Here is a 15,618-nt window from a genome sequence, read left to right as displayed (position 1 = left end):
GGAAAAACAGTACGGAACACAAAAGGACCGGTCCACCGAGAGCGCAACTTCCCGGGGAATAGATGCAAACGAGTATCATATAGAAGAACTTTTTGACCTGGAGAAAATGACTTTCGTAAAATATTCCTATCATGCACAAGTTTCATTTTGTTCTTATACTCCTTAGCACTATCGTATGCATCTCTACGAATCTCGTCCAACTCATTGAGATGGAGTTCTTTGAGCTCCTCCTTGTCAAGTGAAAAGTTTAAGTTCTTAATAGCCCAATAGGCTCGATGCTCTAACTCAACAGGCAGGTGACATGCCTTGCCAAACACTAAACGATAAGGTGACATTCCAATGGGTGTCTTAAACGCAGTACGGTAAGCCCATAAGGCATCAGTAAGCCTCGACGACCAGTCTTTCCTGTTTGGATTAACTGTTTTCTCTAGAATACGTTTAATTTCCCTATTGGAAACCTCTACCTGACCACTAGTCTGAGGGTGATATGGGGTTGCTACTTTATGGGTAATACCGTATTGTTTCATTAAAAGAGCAAACGGTCTATTACAAAAGTGTGAACCTCCATCACTAATTATAGCTCGCGGCGTACCAAAACGTGTAAGTATATTCTCTTTCAAAAACTGGACTACGACCCTGTGGTCATTCGTTTTACACGGAACCGCCTCAACCCACTTAGACACATAGTCTACAGCACAAGTATGTAAAGATAACCAAACGAAATAGGAAATGGACCCATAAAATCAATGCCCCACACATCAAAGACCTCAATCACTAAAATAGGGTTCAAAGGCATCATATTTCTACGGGAAATGGTTCCTAACTTCTGGCAACGCTCACAAGAAACACAATGACTATGGGAATCTTTAAACAACGAAGGCCAGTAAAATCCACACTGCAAAATCTTAGCAGCAGTCTTCTTAGCACTAAAATGACCCCCACATGCATGTTCATGACAAAAGGAGATAATACTAGACTGGTCACTCTCAGATACACATCTCCTAATAATCTGGTCCGGACAATACTTAAACAGATAAGGATCGTCCCAAAAGAAATGCTTAACCTCGGCTAAAAACCTAGAACGATCTTGCTTACCCCAATGTTGGGTTCGACCAGTAACAAGATAATTCACTATTTGCATACCAAGGTGATTGGGAAACAGAGAACAATTGTTCATCAGGAAAGTCCCTTATAGGAAGGGAATATTAGGGGAACTAACAACTAGCCTAGACAAGTGGTCTGCTACTACATTCTCTGCCCCTTTTGTCTCTAATGTCTGGACAAAATTTTGTAACAAAGGATCCATCTAATCAATCTAGGTTTGGTATCCTTCTTAGAAAAAGGTATTTCAAAGCAGCATGATCAGTATAGATTACGATCTTAGAACCTAATAAATAGGATCTAAACTTATCCAAGGCAAACACGATGGCTAGCAATTCCTTCTCGGTAGTTGTATAGTTCATTTGGGCATCATTCAGAGTTTTGCTAGCATAAATCACATGGAGTAATTTGTTTTCTCGCTGACCTAGCACAACGCCTATAGCATAATCTGAAGCATCACACATAATTCAAAGGGTAGGTTCCAGTTAGGTGCCTGGACTATCGGGGCAGTAGTGAGTAAAGTTTTAAGCTTCTCAAAAGCCTCTAAACAAGCATCATCAAAGACAAACTTAACATCTTTGCAAGCAAATTGCAAAGAGGTCTAGAAATCAAGCTAAAATCCTTAATGAATCGACGGTAAAAACCTGCATGCCCTAGGAATGACCTAATATCTTTTACGGTTTTTGGGACCTGTAAAGTCTTAATAAGGTCAACTTTGGCTTTGTCTACCTCTATACCCTTTGAAGAGACGATGTGCCCTAACACAATTCCTGATTTAACCATGAAATGGCATTTTTCCCAATTAAGCACTAAATTTTTTCCTTACACCTAGTCAACACTAATGTCAAATGATGCAAGCACTCATCGAAAGATGAACCAAACACTGAAAAATCATCCATAAAGACCTCTAAAACCGTTCTACCATATCAGAAAATATGCTCATCACAACGCTGAAAAGTTGCAGGGGCATTACATAGCCCGAAAGGCATGCGTCTATACGCAAAGGTACCAAAGGGACAGGTAAAAGTGGTTTTCTCTTGGTCTTTGGGGCAATAACGATCTGATTATAACCGGAGTAGCCATCTAAGAAGCAATAGTGACTATGTCCAGCTAATCGCTCTAGCATTTGGTCGATAAAAGGAAGGGGAAAGTGATCCTTCCTTGTGACCTTGTTCAATTTCCTATAGTCAATACACACACGCCATCCCGTGGTCACTCGGGTTGGGATTAATTCATTATTATCATTCTGGACTACAGTGATACCTGATTTCTTGGGGACAACCTGAACAGGGCTGACCCACTTACTGTCTGAAATTGGGTAAATAATACCCGCATCTAACAACTTAAGCACCTCTTTTCGAACTACCTCTTTCATGTTAGGGTTCAGTCGACGTTGCATCTCCCTAGAAGGTTTGGAGTCTTCCTCTAAATGAATCTGATGCATACACACAGTAGGACTTATACCCTTAATGTCTGCTATAGTCCACCCTAAAGCTTCCTTATTGTCTTGAAGTACATTTACTAGCCTACTTTCCTGATCACTATCCAAATCGGAAGCTACAATCACAGGTAAAGTCTCAGATGGGCCTAAAAACACATACTTTAGAGTATCGGGTAGTGGTTTAAGGTCCAACTTTGGGGGCTCTTCTAAAGAAGGAATTAGGGTAGTCTCAGAAACTGGTAACGGTTCGAACCTAGCTTTCCATCTATCAGTGTCTAACACAGGGGTAGAATCTAATAGAGCATTCACCTGTTCAATAGTGCTATCGTCGTCAAAATCTAAACCAAAATGGGATAGACAACTTTCTAATGGGTCTTCAGACAAAATGTTTGGTAATGACTCCTGAACTAAGGCTTCTATCATGTTCACCTCTTCAACACATGTGTCATCTAGCTCATGAGGTTTCTTACTGACATTAAAAATGTTCATCTCCATAGTCATATTACCAAAAGATAAACTCATCACACCATTTCGACAGTTAATGATCGCATTAGACGTAGCTAAAAATGGGCGACCTAAAATCACAGGTATCTGGTTCTCTGGGTCAGGGACAGGTTGGGTATCTAGGACCACGAAATCCACTGGATAAATAAACTTGTCGACCTCAATAAGAACATCCTCGATAACACCTCGAGGGATTTTAACAGACCTATCAGCTAACTGCAGTGTCATCTGAGTAGGTTTCATTTCACCAAGTCCTAGCTGTAAGTATACATGGAATGGCAGTAAGTTCACACTGGCTCCTAAGTCAAGTAAAGCTTTTTCTACCCGGAAGTTACCTATTGTGCAAGCAATGGTAGGAGAACCTGGGTCTTTGTACTTTGGAGTTGTGGTGTTCTGAATGATTGAACTTACGTGACTAGCTAAAAAGGCTTTCTTATGGACGCTAAGTTTTCGCTTTCGCGTACACATATCCTTAAGGAACTTGGCATAAGCAGGAATTTGCCTAATTGCATCTATAAGGGAAGGTTTATGGTAACTTGCTTAAAAACCTCCACTATGTCATTAAAGTTCGATTCCTTCTTTGTTGGTACTAATAGCTGAGGAAATGGGGCTCTAGGCATAAAATCAGACCTTTCAGGAACCGAATTCACATCATCAGAAACTTTATCAGTCTCTTCAGCTACTGGTCCTGAGAGGTGAGATCCTGAGGGGTGAACTACAGTATGTTCACTATCGGGCATGGTTACCTTATTGTCTACAACTCTACCACTTCTAAGGGTTCTAACAACATTCAATTGATTCGATGGTTTTGCACCTAATTCATGAACTCCTCTAGGGGGGTTGTGTTTGACTAGGAAACTTACCTTTTTCTCTCAAAGAATCACTTATCAGACCAACCTGGGTTTTTAACTCGGAAATAGCCTGACTATTTTCTTGTCCTATCCTGTTACTAGCTTGTAGACTGTTCTACGGATAACTGAAATTTTGCAGTTTGCTGAGTTAACAAGGCGAGAGATTCCTCTAAACTTAGGATTTTCTTATCTGACTGATTCTGAAACTGAGCTAGTCCTGAAGGATTCTTAGTATAGCCAAAACCTGGGGGAGCATTAGAATTACTAAACTGACCTTGACTTTGGCCCTTAGACCACGAAAGGTTCGGATGGTTTCTCCAACCAGGATTATAGGTTTCTGAATATGGGTCAATCTTTTGACGGTTATCAAATCTAGTGTTATTATAAAGAGCATTGGCTTGCTCTTCAATATTCTGGCCTTCCCAAAAAGGCTCCACTCTACCACTAGTCTGGCCCACTTCTAAGGCTTCTAACCTTTTTGCTATAGCAGCAATTTTGGCATCTGATTCATAGCCTCCTTCTACCCTATTAACGTTTCCTCTACTTAAAAGAATTGTTTTCTGGGGTGCCCTACTATTTTCCCATTGCTGGGTTTTTTCGGCGATTTCATTAAAAAATTCCATCGCCGCATCAACAGTTTGGTTTTCAAATCCACCAGTGCATAGAGACTCAACCATGGTCGTTGTGGAATAATCTAAACCCTCATAAAGGATCTGAACTAGCCTAACCTTTTCTAAACCATGATGAGGACACTGGGATAATAAATCATTGAACCTTTCCAAATACCTATATAAAGATTCTCCCTCTTGTTGTGAAAATGTGCATATTTGCGTCCTAATAGACGATGTTTTGTGCCTAGGGAAAAACTTATTGAAAAAGGCAGATGTAAGTTGTTCATATGTCTCAATTGACTCGGAGTCCAAACTATACAGCCACGACTTGGCCTTATCTTTCAGGGAAAATGGGAATAACCTAAGTTTCAAAGCATCATCATCTAAGCCTCTAATTCTTAGAGTACTACAAATTTCCTCAAAATCCCTAACATGGTAATAAGGGTTTTCATTTTCTTTCCCTAAAAAGATTGGGAGCATCTGTAAGGTCCCAGGTTTCAGTTCATAGGGTGCCTCCGTTTCAGCTAACTTAATACACGAAGGACGAGTAGTCCTAGTTGGATTCAACAAAGCTTTCAAAGTTGCCATTTCTGGCGCTATCGGAGCAACAGGATTCTCTCCTCAGTCAAAGGACGTTCAAAAACAGACTCTTCAAAAGTCGGACTTTCTAGATTAAGGTAATCGAGACGCTTCGAACTACTAGGTTTCTCTTTAACAAATCTACCTAGTGCGTCTCTTTTACGTTCAGGCATACAATAGAATTTTCTAAATTGGAAGGGTAAGCAAACACAGATCAAGGCCGACTCAACCAAATCAAACCTATTGATTTCTAGCAAACAAAAAGCATGATGGCTCCACTTAGATTGTTTCTAGACCAGCTTCTAATCCTTCGAACGGGAATTCGTTACAATTTAAGCAAACCCTCTGGAATCAATCCGAGTTAACGTAAGTTGAATAGAGGGAGGGAAGCTCGGTGGAGCTTTGATACCCAAGGCCTCACCGGTATTACAAGGCGGCGCAGTCACGCATTCAACTTACAGAAACCGTCAAGAACTTCGAAGTATGCTTAAAAGAGTAACCAATATTTTTCGAATGACTTTCCTGTTAAGCTCGTTACCCTATCGGTCTCGTTCTAGTCAAAATTTTAGGCTTAGGTTCGCGTAGGTTACGTGTTCCTAAAGCGGGCAAGAAGAGAACGGTGATGAAATCCGAACCCTTATCTTGTATGGCCAGGCCTTGCCCTTTACTAGAAAAATAAATGTCCGTATTCAGTCCTCAACATATATGCATACGAAGGAGTCCAGTAACTCGCTGACAGGGGATTCGCGAGTGTTTAGAATCTTACCTCCCGTTCCAGACGGGGGATGAATCGGTTGTAGTCGACTCGGGCCACTGACTCCGATGTCTAGTGTACGAACCCAAGGTGCAGAGACAATATCGTAATTGTCCTCCTTCTCTGCAAACAGTTTATATTTAAAGTACCCTTCCGTAGGGTAATAAAAAAATAATGTCCCAAAGTCCAAAAGTCCAAAAGTAAAGTAAAGAAAAATTACAAAAATAATAAACCCTAATACAGTTTTTTTTCTAAAAGAAAATAAACAAACCCTAAACTAAAATTGTCTAAAATAAAATTGTCTTTTCTGTTCTTTTGCTTTAATCTTTAGCTCCAAGTCTTTATGAAATCACCAAACTTTGGCTCAATTTTCTTTATGATCCAGAACCTGTAGACACAAGATAAATACCCAAAAACATAAAAAGGACAAAAAAATAAAAAAAAATAAAATAAATAAAATAAAAATCTAAAACCCTAAAAACAAGTCCGCGCGGCGCCAAAAATTGATTTGATTTGTAGATAGTGGTAAAAGTGGTTCGATTCTCAGACTTGTGAAGGATATTAATTAGACTTAAATTCTAATATTAAAATAGAAAACTCACTAAAAATAATAGCAAACTCAATCAAAGTTGATATCAATATTAAAAGAGCACTGAGGCTAAGATTCCACTATTTTCCAAATTCAAAGTGATTTAATCCAATATTTATATTCATGCAATTTTTTCGTTCAATTTGATTCTAAACTATTGCAACAAGTAGATTCTCAAAATAACAAGTGTAAATCCAAAGCATAGAACATCAGAAACCTAGGTCCAAGCATGCTCTATCAAAAGAAATAACAATTGCTTAACAAGAATCATTCAAACAATTTTCACTCAAGGAAAAACAATCATAAAAATAATTTCGATAAATAAATAAATAAGAATATACCACTTTTTGTTGGAAAAATAGCTTCCTCTATCGCCTCAGAAATGGGGTTTAGCTCCTCATATTAACCACTTGCTCAAAATACATGTTTGTTGCTCAAAAGTTGATTAAAAGAGTGAAAGGTGTAAAGCAGCTGATTTGCAACAGCGTAAAAGTGTTACAGATCTCTGGTACAAAGAGGAACAATGATTACTGTTGTATATAAATGTTATTTATCTTTTGCTGTTGAACAACGACAGTTTTCTGCGACAGTTGCTTGTGCGTCAATGTTCTTCGTGTTCTTCCTCTTCAGCAGCAGCAACAACAGAAACAGAGTTTGATAAAACTCTGATTTCTTCTTCTCTGGCTCTCCTCAGGTCCCCAAACTCTCGACACCCCTTCTATATGACTCAAACAATCTATTTATATCAAAAATACCGATTAAATCTCTCCCAAATCTTCCAAAATCTCTTTCCTTCTCTTCATGGCAAAGTTGCGGCAATTTCTTGTTTTAGAATTTCTATGCGTTTCTGAGCTTTCCTTTTTATTCTAAACTCTTCCTTAGATAGATACAAATCTTTGGGAAGGTTTAAAGCACTTTAATCTCTCTAAAATTCCCTAAAACAGGTCACACACGTGACTTCCCATATTTTCTGTTGGGATAAAAATCCGTCGGTTGAGCCCAGTCTAATCGATTTCAACACCCATATCAGATTCCTAGACCCATAAGGAGTCTATCCTATGAAAATCAGAGGTTTAATCGACCTCAAACTCCTTCAAATCAAGAATCCTAAATCTGCCAGAAACTGTCAAGATATTTCCCGCCAAAACCTATAATTCAAATGTAGAAGATGGTCGCCCCCTATCCATAGTAGGGGTGCGATTAGAAGATGCCTGGAAATGGGATGCCCCTTAGTAATTAGGTTACCCCTTATCCAAAGTGAGGGTCCGAATAGCAAATGTCCTCCCATGAACGCAAAAAAACACTTTTCGAGCCAATTTCGCCGCAAAATCTTATTTTTCCGAAAACACCTACAAAGACATAAAAAGCCAAAATAAATACAAAATCGAGCACTAAAAATATATACAATTGAGATTATATCAGACACAAAAATGTGTCTATCATAAGCATATCAAGAATTTCGAGTCAAGTTTATCTTGGTAATTAGTTCTCGAAATATATATGACTAAGCTTAATGAACATTTGTTCATACTTGATGAATTTTGGTTAAGGACAATTTATTGTTCGTAATGTATCATTCGAAAATATCCTGGAACAGTGATATGTGTCATTGATGTTATTTGGGAATGTTTCGAATTGATCTAGAGAAAAATATGGAACTACTGAAAATTTGGAAACAAGACATTATGTGTACCATATTCACAAACTTGGAAAATGTCATAGGTCAGCATCCGTAGTACATATACCCAGTACACATACCGACGTAGCTATAGTTTAGCATATACTTAGTAGTACACATACCCGGTATCCATACCACAAAAATTCTGTGAACTCGTGAACATGAAATGGTACGCATACCTAGTATGCATACCAAAAAAGAACCGTTGGTTCTGTAACCGTTGTAGTATCCATACCTGGTATGTAAGCCGAAAATTTTCTGTATGTTCCGGAACTTATATTTGTATTAATGGTACACATACCCGGTACATGTACCGTGACAAATATAGTCTTGAATAAGGTTGAAGTACACATACTTACCTTGTCGAATATTTTCAGATGCACATAAAATTATTTCTATGAGATAATTAGCATTTGAATAAATATCTAAGTACACTATATAGATATGATTTATCACATTATAACCTATGGTTGTGACTCAAACTTAAAATTCTTAAGTGTTTATGAAAATGATTAAGCTTATGGTTCAATCAGTTAGTTTCAGCTAACCGTTTATGCACAATGTCTTTGTACACGGTTCGGTTACGACTTCATCCTAACCAGAGTGCATATATTGATATGTCAATCACATTTCAAAGATTCATCTAACGCTGGATATTGTTTACTTGCTTCCAAAGCTATCTTAGCTTAAAACTAAAGCAACTTATGCTTTAAAAGTCTATAAAAAAGGGAACCTCAAACAACTGGGATCTTTGAATCCCAACACTACTTTTGTGTGTCCTAGTTGTAAACTATAGTCGTCCTCTTCCTAAAATCCTTTCAGGGTTTAGCGACTAAAATACTTCATAGGGATTCGTGAAGCCAGGTCCACCTATGGTTTATCTTGATATCTCGAGTATCCTGATCTTTTCTTATTGTTGAGATTGCTCCATCAATCAAGATAGATAGAAATCATCAAAGTTCTCTTCGTCTCAGAATTTTTTGATTCCACAAGTTTAATACTTGTGAGGTGAATAATAATCTAGGCTACTCTTCAGGAAGCATAAGTACGGATTTTGAGGTTATCTAGACTTTGTCTATTACCATCGATTTCCAGTGTCACCTTGATCTACGATCAAAAAGGAAATCACACATATAAGCTTATATGTGGGAGGAAGATTGGTTTAAAGTCTTCAATTGAGTTGAAGAAACTCTTAGGCTGTAAAGGACGTCAGCTAAGGGAATCAATTGCGTGGAGTCCTGCTGTGATTCAAGAGGCACAAGGAGCGCGGCTGTAACTAAATTGTTTTAAGGGTTTAATTCGGTCTCAACTACATTTCAGCCGAAGTTAATTGGTAGTAGGATAGTGTCTGTAGCGGATTAATACAGTTTGGTGTTTAATCTGGACTAGCTCCTGAGGTTTTTCTGCATTTGCGGTTTCCTCGTTAACAAAATTTCTTGTATGTGTGTTATTTTTTTTCCGAATTATATTGTTTATTTTTATAATTGAAATATCACATGTCGTACGTTAATCAATCAAAGTAGATACATTCATCCTTGTTTGTTGGATACGACTTGATTCTTGGATATTAATTTTTGTGATCGTCCAAGAACTGTCACACGTAAATCAGGTTCACGGTTTTGGTTCTTTAAACTTTCTGATTGTGAGAGAAAGAGATATAACTCTGAAGATTATTCCTCGATTAAGATTCATTAAGTTGAACTCTCAGAATTGTATTTAAGTTTGTCCATACAGGTTGCCTAAGAAAAAGTTGGAAGTGTATTTTGGTACCCCTCATGTTTTTAATTGGTATCGCAGGCAAGCACGTTTAATACGACTTTCAAGGTTTGGGTTCACGTGAGAAATCTATCACATCTAAGGCATCATCTAAAACTGTGAATAACTGGGAAACTAGCCTGTTGTATGAACTTTCTAACAAAAGTGATGTTGATATTGATAAAGATTTGATGAGGAAGTCTTACAATATACCAAACTATTTGACCATCTAATAAAGAAAAAAAGGTCAATGTCATGTCTGATTGGTTTTCCGACTCCTCTCTGTCGAGAAAACAAGAAATTGATAAAAATCTTTAAATATTATGATTGTGATTATAAACTAATACAATCCCTCCTTAAAGATCGTGAAGACGATGTGCGTTCAAAAAATTTTGAACGTGAAAATCTTGAATAAATCTCGTTATGTTGAAAGAAAAACTTGCAGAGAACAAAGAAATGTTTAACTCTCAACAAATTAGTTTTAAATATATATAATTTTTTTTTCTTACTCGAGAAAGACAACTAGAGGGTGATTTAACTGCTGCTCTTGATAAAATCAAGAAGTTGGAAGAGGACTTGAAAAATTTCAATACCAGTTCAAACAAATTAACCAATGTGCTAGGAGCAAGCAAAAATCATCGTGATACACGAGGATTGGTCTATAAGGGAATAGATGCTCCAAGTATTAGCAAAGAGGTACTCAAGGCTAGTATTTCTTCTCAACGAAAGGTTTTCACTGATGGCAAAAGTAAGAGAAAATTATATCAACCTCCAAAATTAGCACACACAAATCCCGGTAATAACATTCCTTATGTTTGTTATTATTGCGGAAATAAAGGTCACCTGCAAAAGGGATGTCGTTTTCGTATAAGGAATGAAAAAGTTCAACATGTTCTTATTTGGGAATCATAGGAAGTGATCAAATCTGGATCTTATGTTAAGTCTGATACTCTTAATATTACAGGTTTCTAACGTCCAACCTTTAGGCAAAGGAATCAGTGCTGTGATAAAAATAGATTTTCCTATAAATATCATGCAAAGCCTTTTGAGAATTTTAATGATTATCAAAAGGACAACTTTATATAGATAAAGACAAGATCTGATGCTCCCAATTGGATAAAGACTGACTTGCAAAAAAAATGGTTAATCCGATTCTCGTTCAAGAAATCATGAAGAAAATAATGGGAAGAAGGTTCCGAGTATTCCTAAAACACACTCATAAGAGGATATCGAAGAAATTTCTCTCAGAAACACATAATTGAACAATTTCGAACATTCGTACCAGGGTTGATCATAGCATTTATGATCTCAGAAAACAAATTAACCAATTACAAGACACATTATGAGGACGAGGAAATGATAAATACATGTAAGATTTCCACCTCCCAATACCTTTGTAATTCATCTAATATAAACTGTGCTAAAGACACAACATGTACTAAACAATGGAGTATATCAAAGAATCTTGTTGTTCATGATGGGCATTTAACAGATGCCTACCATAACATAAATTGATTATGGTAAATATTTCCTCCTCATGTAGCATGAAAAGGAGGACGCACAACCTTCTCAAGAAAGGTAACCAATTCCTTCTTGACACATGTTGTATCTTGTTTTTTGTACATTTTCTCTTGAAATTCAGATTTTCTCCATAAGGAAACTCTTTAAAAAAGTTATGTCAAGATTCTTGATATCAACTACCTCTTGTTCTCTAAATTTATATTTATTGAGCTAAGAACAAGGTTGATTTACATTTTTCCGAATGACCAAGAAATTTGATTGGTCACAAATTTCACGTGCTCACGAATCCTAAACGTGTGGGTTCCAAAGCCGGTCCACCTTTGGAAGCAATGAGTTAAACATCTTAAGAAGATTCTAGAAAGGATCTCTCTTCCTTCAGTTTTCTTGACCTAGAAACTGTATATGTATTCAAAGTACGCCTACCTTGTATTATGTACAAGTGCTGGAATAACTCGTGAACGTTCACAAACCATGGATGTTTCTAACATCATGAAGGAAGATAACAAGAGATATAGGATAATGGTTCCACAGGAATTGTTGAGTTTTACGATAATCCTGTCACCATATCTTGTTACTTTGCTCAAGAACATACAAAGTCAAGACCGGTTCAGATGTAGTCTGCAACTTGTGTTTTTAGATAATCAAGATCGAAAAATTATGATTTGGTCGGAAATAGTATAATTTGGTCGGAAATATTATGAGTGACATCAAAGTGGTGTTCGAAAAATTGTATGCTGAAAAAAGATATCTCAAGCTTCGTAATTCAGAACTGGGAAAAGCATATGATGATATTGGTTCTCTCAAAACACAAGTTGTAGACTATATATGAATTATAGTTCTCGTTTTGTGAGAATTATAGTTGCAGACTATTTTTTTTTTCTTTTTAGGAAAATTCATGTGAGAATTTATTCTTGCTTTTGAGAAGGATACTAGGGTTTGGTATAGCAAATATTGTGAGTATACAAGATATTTCCAACGATTTTCATCTTGCATGTTTTTAGATTTATTTATTTAAATTCTATAGCTTTTGGAAAATGAACTTGCAGTATGTAATCATTATTGGTTTCATATATTTCAAAGTCTTATGAGATATATGTGTCCTTTACTTTTTGTAGATTGAACTTATATCTCATATATGCTCAGAAGTTAAATCTATTATGTTTTTTATAAACTAAAAATAGAACAAACTCTTTGAGAATTTTTTCGCAGTATCGATCTACTCATGATCACAATTCTGTGTTATTACTGCACTATATACTCTATAAGATTTTCTTATGTTGAATCATATCGATTAAAATTATCTCTTTATTCGTAACTGACGTTGAGATTAATTTAAGTCGATGTTCAGGATACAAATCCATGTGATTTGTTAATGTCCGGAAAAATCCTTATTTTTCATTAAAGTAAGGTCACTCATGTTGTTATCTTGGTAATGATATCAAATTGGGGAGAGTTCCTAAATGAACTTGTGCTTAATTGATTTACCTTTGTGGGGTGTGTGGCTGTGGAATTTACAGAGGATGCTTGTATCTTAAATCTCCTAGATGAGCGCTAAGTATTTCACACTATGTGATATCATCTAAATAAAGTTGATATAAAGAGTAACATACTAACTATGTTATTATGTATTATCTATATCTTCCTTAAATCTTGAAGTATCGTTTGGTTGAATTCATTACGATCCCATGATTTTCGTACCTTTGCCAATTTTTATTGACAAAAAAGGGAAGAATTAATTAGTATTATCGCACTAAGGGGGAGCGAATCGATATCTATAGGTTTCACCTATTAAGCAAAAGATGTAAGTATTGATTAAGGGGGAGAAACATATCACCGTAGTATTACTTGAAATAACGAAGAATTTAAGGAGTTGAAGAAACCAAGGAAATCAAGCATGAAGGATTCAAGGAGTTTTTGAAGATTTATTTTTTATCCATATATATATATATATATATATATATATATATATATATATATATATATATATATATATATATATATATATATATATATATATATTGATAGTTTTGTCACTAAAATTGACAAAGGGGGAGATTGTTAGAGCATAGCTCGGTCGAACTCACAAGTGTTGCTATCTCAAGCTTGTTGTCAAAACTATATCTTGATTTCTAGTCTATAAGTAGTTAAGTCTCGGATTAGGATAGAAGTGTAGTTGAGAAACGAAGATCACAATAATCATCATTGTGTTCTACTGTTTGAAGGCGAAGATCAACCGAAGCTTTTGGAGAACTTCTTCAACAAAAGGTAAGTGAAGACCGAACCACCTATTTCTCAAGTTATATTCATCTTTCTCTCTATGAGACGTTGTCGTATAACTAATTAGACAATCGTAAGCATATCAAGAATTTCAATTCAAGTTTATCTTGGTAATTATTTCTCGAAATATACATGACTAAGCTTAATGAACATTTGTTCATACTTGATGAATTTCGATTAAGGAGAATTTATTGTTCATAATCTAAATAAAGATTCGAGATTATCATTCGAAAATAGCCAGGAACAATGATATGTGTCATTGATGTTATTTGGAAATGTTTCGAATTGATCTAGAGAGAAATATAGAACTACTGAAAATCTGGATATAAGAAAGTATGCATACCAGTTTCACAAACTGGGAAAACTGTTATAGGTCCGGAGCCGTAGTACATGCACCCAATACATGTACTAGCGTAGCTATAGTTTAGCAGCGACTTAGTGGTACGCATACCCGGTAATCCATAACACAAAAAGTTTGTGAAATCGTGTACCTGGAATAGTACGCATACCTAGTATGCATACCGAAAAAGAACTGTTGGTTCCATAACCGGTACGCAAACCGAAAAAGTTTTATATGTACCGAAACTTATATTTGTATTTAAGGGTACCTGTACCATGACATATATAGTCAGGAATAAGGTTGAAGTACACGTACCTGGTACACGTACTTACCCTGTCGAATATTTTCAGATGCACATAAAATTATTTATGTGACATAATTAACATTTGAATAAATCTATAAGAACACCACATATACATGATTAATCACATTATAACCTATGGTTGTGACTCAAACTTAAAAGTCTTAAGTGTTTATGAAAATGATTAAGCTTATGGTTCAATCGGATAGTTTCGGCTAACCGTTTATGAACAATGTCTTTGTACACGGTTCGGTTACGTTTCATCCTAACCAGAGTATATATATTGATATTTCAATCACATTTAAAAGATTCATCTAATGGTGGATATTGTCTGTTTGGTACCAACTGTATCTTAGCTTAAACCTAAAGAAACCTATGATTTGAAAGTCTATAAAAAGGGAACCTCAAACAAATGGGATCTTTGAATCCCGACACTACTTTTGTGTGTCATATTTGTAAACTAGAGTCGTCCTCTTCCTCAAACCCTTTTATGGTTTAGCGACTAAAAATACTTCATAGGGATTCGTGAAGCCAGGTCAAACTATCTTTTATCTTGATAGCTCGATTATCCTGATCTTGTCTGATTGTTGAGCTTGCTCCATCAATCAAGATAGATAGAAATCATCAAAGTTCTCTTCGTCTCAGACTTTGTTGATTCCACAAGTTTAATACTTGTGAGGTGAATAATAATCTATGTTTCTCTTTAGGAAGCATAAGTACGGATTTTGAGGTTAGCTAGACTTTGTCTATTACCATCAATTTCCAGTCTCACCTTGATCTACGATCAAAAAGGAAATCACACATATAGGCTTATCCGTGGGAGGCATATTGGTTTAAAGTCTTAAATTGAGTTGAATCAAATCTTAGGCTGTAAATGACGTCATCTAAGGGAATCAATTGCGCAGAGTCCTGCTGGGATTTAAGAGGCGTAAGGAGCGCCACTGTAACTAAATTGTTGTGAGGGTTTAATTCGGTGGTTCGAAATGAGGGTTATGGGTACATAGGTATACTTCAATTTTTGTTAATATTGCTTGAATTGGCTAAAATTTTGGAACAATGAAAATTTTATAAACTGATTTTGGATATGGAAAAAAAAGTTCGGCCACGACATTTGAAGAACTGGTAGCCAAACTTATCTGCAAGTGTAGTTCGGCTAATGTTTCTGAAGACACAGGTAGTCGAACTCAGCTTTAATGGATTTTTTTCTTTCAGAGAAAAGTTCGGTTAGGAGGAAAAAAAATTACGACGTAACCAAACTTAATATATAGTTTTTCAGAGAAAAGTTCAATCAGGACAAAAAAATTGTGACATGACTG

General features: G+C 36.2%; 1 pseudogene; it reads left to right on the top strand.

The window, feature by feature from the left end:
• The first annotated feature begins 4,632 nt into the window (after positions 1 to 4,632).
• LOC113307226 lies at positions 4,633 to 4,732 on the top strand (annotated as a pseudogene).
• The last annotated feature ends 10,886 nt before the right edge of the window (positions 4,733 to 15,618 follow it).

This window comes from Papaver somniferum, chromosome 8 (genome assembly GCF_003573695.1).
Source record: "Papaver somniferum cultivar HN1 chromosome 8, ASM357369v1, whole genome shotgun sequence".
Lineage (NCBI taxonomy): Eukaryota > Viridiplantae > Streptophyta > Magnoliopsida > Ranunculales > Papaveraceae > Papaver > Papaver somniferum.
This window is presented reverse-complemented; position numbering and strand designations above follow the sequence as displayed.